Source organism: Zosterops lateralis, assembly GCF_965231275.1.
Source record: "Zosterops lateralis genome assembly, chromosome: 5".
Lineage (NCBI taxonomy): Eukaryota > Metazoa > Chordata > Aves > Passeriformes > Zosteropidae > Zosterops > Zosterops lateralis.
In genome coordinates, this window is record NC_139766.1 from 16,504,575 (window position 1) to 16,510,574 (window position 6,000).

Here is a 6,000-nt window from a genome sequence, read left to right on the forward strand (position 1 = left end):
GATTTCAGTGTATATATAATCAAACTCTTAAACTGTTCAGCATATGTTTCTGTGTCTTTTGGTGTATATGAAATCGTATTTTGCCTTTTTTCTCTTCCCCTGACAATGCTTTTGTATGTAGTTGTTGCCTTTAGGAGGTTTAGTTTCAGTTGTAAATACCTCTATAGCCCAGATATATCACAATAAAGTGCTCACAGTGTGCTTTATCCTACTCTAATTACAGAAGAAATTTATATCATAACATACATAATGCAGAAATAATTGTAGTAAATCTAGTAAGATACAATTCTACACATTTAGCCTTTACTGGATATATGGATATAATGTTGTAGCACAAATTATTGTGAATTAGGATGGCAAGTTCTTCTAATGATACCAGAAGCCAGAGAACCAATTTCCAGAATACTGCTTTGAACATTTACCACATAGCATGTGCTATCCTACATTTTCAAGGATGCATTGGAGTTTTCACCTGGAGCAAGGAATAGGAGGACTTGAAGGGAATAAAATATCTTTAATTTATAACAGGATTTTCTATTTTTACATAATACTAATTTAGTCCTAGATTAAATTCAAGAAATGTACAATACTGTTTCAGTGCATTCCATTACATCAGGATATATACAATTAACTTCCACCTTGCATCCTGCATAAAAGGAGAGATTGATTTTACTAGTTCATGCAATAGTAAAAAGAAAGTTTCTCTTTTTCTCCCTAATATTCTTGGTTGATTTGAAGAAAGAACGCTTCAGAAAAAAAAGAGAAAAAATACAAGTAATATAAAAGTTATTCAGATAAGACTATTTGTTCATATAATAATAAAGTAATACTTTAGTTTTACTTATCAGCACACTGTTATCTGACATTTGGATACTAGAATAGCGTGACCTTAGAGGTTAGCAATGACACTGCTTTCTGTACATGACAGCCCTTCCCATGGCTCTCTGAGTCTGTCTGAAATATTTTCATTTGCATAAGTGGGCACAGTGGTTGCAATATGACAAAATGAAGCTTGATAGTCTTTAGGAGTCGAAGTCTTACCTGCCATCGGTAAGACAATGTACCTGCTCTGCCTGCAAAGAGCTTGCCTCCAGGACTCCAGACTTGCCCTTTTACAGTGTGACATGACAGTTATACCAAAATGAACACTGGAAAAAGGAAAAAAAAAAAAAAGGAAAGAAAGAAGAATGTCTCATATATATCTATATCTATCTATCTATCTATCTATATCTATCTATATAATTATTATATATACAAATGTATATATTATAATGTCAAAATACATTCCTTTATAGCTTAGAAAATAGGCTTCTTCGATTAAGTAAACACTTTTATTTCTTGAAATAAACTTGGAAAACAAATAAATAAAATAAATAAAATAAAACTTGGAAAAGTCAAGCACATAATTAGAATTTAACATTTTTATTGTAAAATTTGATTTATTTTATTTTCCTCACCATTAGATGAGTATCTAGAATTTACTCTGGGAGTAGATTTTTCAGAGCAGGTAAATAAAAATTTAAAAGTACAGTTGAAACTTTAATAGGTTTTATAGGCAGTTATGATCAGTATATAAATCTCTTGAGATTTTCAAAAGGAAAAATGTCTTAAAATCAATAAGTTTTAGTAGTTTAACCCAGATTAAGGGCTTTGAAAATCCTACTAGATCCTTAGTAGCTTATATCTTAGATACTTTGTATCCCTCAGCTCTAGTAAACATTGGCAAATGTGATTTTCAAATGTAAAAATATTTTAAGTAGATCTTAGAATCCAAAGTTACTTTATTCCTATCTGTGGAAGGTAAAACACCTGGTGAGCCACTAGTGCTATATATTTTAAACTAATACTTGAAAATTCCATGCATTTTATTGAGGAAAGAGATTTTTTCCCTAGAAGTCATCTTAAAACTTTATGTTTTTAAAAACTATTAAGTTTCTAAATTATTCAGAATTGTAATTTTGTTCAAGGGAATAATTTTAATGATGCTTAGACACTTTAATAACAACTCTTCTGAATGCTTTAATCTGAAATTCAAATTTCCTATATATACTTTCACTGTTGGTAGAGAAAATAGATCTATGTTGCATTCTTTGTATCTTACTCAATACTCATTTTAGTTCAGTTTTTGAGTTTTGAATGTCTAGAGAGATTCTCACTCTAAGAACCCTCACACAGTTGCCAAAATATTTGGTACTTCAGAATTTGAATTTTGAACACAACCCAATATATTTCTAGAAGTTTGTAAAACATATAATTCATTAATTTATTGTACTTGACATTTCTGGTTGTATTTCTAATTTCCTCTTCCATTTCTTGTACACTTCTTTTTCTTATAACCTTTTATAAAAATACTTGCATTTCAAACTCTCTTCATTATAGCTTGCCACTGAATTCCAGCTTTATATTTCATATGAAAGGTTCTGTTCCTTTTATTTTCACTTTAGTTCTTAATTAATTCTATTATTTCTCATCCTATTATACCTTCCTATTCTCCGTTTTACCACAACTCCTCTGTAAGACATTTCAGAGCATTAAACACCCGTGGTGACAGCCCTTATCTCCTGCAGGAGAGGGATGTGAAGTAAATGAGCTCACGATAGCTGTCCCCAGTGAGGGGTCCTACATCACAACGTGTTGTGGGTCTGGGAGATGCCAAGTCTTCTGTTTTGCACCCAGACTGGTGGCTCATGGTTTTTGGAGGGTGGCACAACATCCAATTCGTGACCCTTCTATGACAAAATCCTGGCAGTGAGTAATTTCAGAGAAGAAAATTTCTGCTGCAATACTGTGTGGAGAAGACATTTACCAACTTGAAAAGTCAACCAGATCAAAGATCTGATGCCTGTTCTGCTACATTTTTGAGTGACTACTTTGAGACATCATCAGAAACAAACCTGATCATCATCTCAGGAGCTGTGCTCTGTAGCTTCTGTCCTTACTGAGCACTGACAGGCAGGGGCAGTGACAGTTGTGCTTCTGGGGTCTAATGAACGCCTCGTGTGTGTGCCACCTCCTGGCAACCCTGGCAAACACCAAACCACTATCTCCTTCTGTAGGGTGACAACTTTTATGTCATCTGCTGCATTTTCTGGTCAGAAAATGATGGCTTTTCCCACCATGGCATGATGTGTAGTGTCCAATGGGCAGGATAGATAATATCACTGGAAGAAGAGTCTCCTTGTTTCAAACACTGTCCTTTATGCACAGATGTGGGCAAAACTGATGTTGGTGAAAATACATAGAAATCAGAATGACTGAACTCCGGATTCACAGAATGAATTGATGAATATTTGTAACTACATTTTTCTATTCCTGATTCTTCCATATGTGATAGAAAAATGTCCCTTGCCTGATCTGTTTATCACCACTTCTTTTTCTTTTCCTGTAGAACGTTCTATTCTTGTACTTTAAGATGATACTTAAGCAATGCATCTCTCTGAGAAGCAATAATCAACCCAAAAACTCTCCCGGTGACATCCAGCTTTGGTAGAGTTACATAAGCATAGATTTGAGATACAGGAGGCAAAATGGCCTGAATTTCTTCCCAAGGAATTGCATTTTTGCTACTGAAGTGTGACTGGTTGTAAAGAATGTACAGACTTAGGAGAAACTGATGAATTTTATAATATTTTAAAGAATTCATTGGAAAGTAAATGGGTTATAAATGGTATGGGCGACACTGTCCATGTAAATCAAAGTAGTTGTAGTGAATTAAGAAACTGGTTCTACAAATGCATTTGTTAACAGCAGTGCTGGTCTGACTGATAATAACAATTTTATGACAATGCCATATCAAATTATAATTCCTATTCACAGAAGTCTGGAGTGATTTATCTGTCCTGAAAAAGTTACAGATTTAGCTGCTTTTCAGAGGAGGTACAGCTGCCTTCCTATAGCTTTGTCTTGGCTTGGAGCTGTGGTAGAATTGCTGAACACTATTCAAAGAATAATATTGTTTCTTTGTCAACTCAAATTTTATCTAGCAAGTGTTGACCATAATTCTTAGATGCAACAAAGGGAAGACTTCTCAAATATCTTGTTTCATTTGGACTGTGCTTCACTCTGATGGTGCACTGATTATTTTTGTCAAACATTCTTTTCACATTTATTATTTTGATTTTTAGGCTAAATCAGATAAATAAGTTTAATAATACCACTTTTCATAATTTTTTAAATTAACAAAGAAACATTTTAACCGCATCCTGCGAACTACTATTGCCTTTTTAACCTTAAGTTTATGAGGGGATTCATGCCCAAGAGCTGATGGTGACTTAAGCTAATAAATACCTATATTAGTATTTTAGTATTACTTTATTTGAGGTAGATAGACCAGGTAAGTTGAGTGGAGCTCATAATGGTGTTATACAAAAATATATAAAAACATGTCATGTTAAGAAAGAGTCTAAAGCTACCTTAAAAATAACAGTGGATAATTATGGCCTCCTTTCATGCCAAAATTGCCTTTCTGCTTTCTTCCCAGATTTCTTACAGTAGTTGAGTATTGAACAGGAGATGTATTCTGATCACTGGACAAAGTAATGTGTCTTAATTCAAATGCGAAAAACTACTGCTGAGCCTATTAATTAATACATCTGTCACTGGAGAAAACTGAAATAAATTACTTCTTAATTTAAGTAGATAGAGTTCTGGCATTTTTAAACAGAAGAAATCTCTATATAAATGTAATATTCATTACTGATCCTGAAACTGGCACATGAGGGTTCCAACTATAGGTTCTCTACCTATTTAAAAAACATTAACTTAGCAGGTATACATTTTAGGATCAGAAAAGAAATCAGTCTTCATTTAGGCTAGCGTGCTATCCTGAGGTTTTCCATTATATTGCTTGTAGAAGTCTGAAGTGTCTACCTTAGTGAGAGAGTGGGCAGAATATTTTTAAACTTTCTGTAATATTTTCTGGCAATTAGAACCTGGTGCACACCCCTCAAGATTAATAATGACTCTGTGCAAGAGATGTGATAAGTTTGAACTCTTTGTAAATGTTCTTGATGGAGAATTTGAAGAGGATTCTTTAGAAAAACCAACAGAAAAATAGAAAATGGAAGTGGAAGCTTTTTTGTGTTATTTATGAGCGTTGGTTTTAAAGTGAAGTTAAAGAGACATGAGAGGGGCAACCTGGCCTCCACTTTCCCTTGAGGATCATCAGAACCCTGATCCACTTAGAGAATAAAATTCTCTTCAGCATGGCTGACCTTTTCTCAGGTCAGCCATCCATGGGGCTGAGTACAATAACTTTGCATGAATTATTGAGGATAGATATAACGGATAATGGTTGGTTATTCTTTTTTTTCTCTATGTCTAATGAGTTATCAGGTTTAAAATGTTGAGTTCAGGCTAGAAGAAAGATGGCTAGTTGGACTGATTGGACTTTACAATGAAGATGGACTTTGCTTTATGTTGCTAATTGCTGGCTATATGCCCATCATGACACTTGCTGCCTCATAGCACCTCTTTGCCTTTTCAGATTTGGAGATTTGGCACTGACTTACTTTTGACTGAAGAATGAACTTTAGTGAAACTGAACAAACACAGTGGTGATCAGCTCAGAACTCTCTTCAGCATGCAACAATCCAGCATCACACATCATCTTTCTTATCCTGGAAGACTGATGAAAGACAGAGCCCAAAGTCATGGACTTAATGAACTCAGCAGACTTTTATGGGGATGGTCCACAGATTAAAGGAATGTCTGTGTGTACATCTAAAAGGACAGGAGAGGCGATGGTAGAGTGGTCAGTATGAGGCCCTGGCATAACATAAATTGTATGGAATAAGGGATGGGCGCTGCCCTGGTTTCCAGTAGAAGAGACTTAATTTTCTTCACTGGTATAGGGCAGTTTTGGATTCAGTATAAGAATGATGTTGGTTGTTACTGAGCAGTGCTTACCCCAAATCGAGAACTTTTGGGTGTCTCATGCTCTGCCAGAAAGCAGGTGCACAAGAAGCTGTGAGTGATCATGGCCAGGAGAGCTGACTCAAA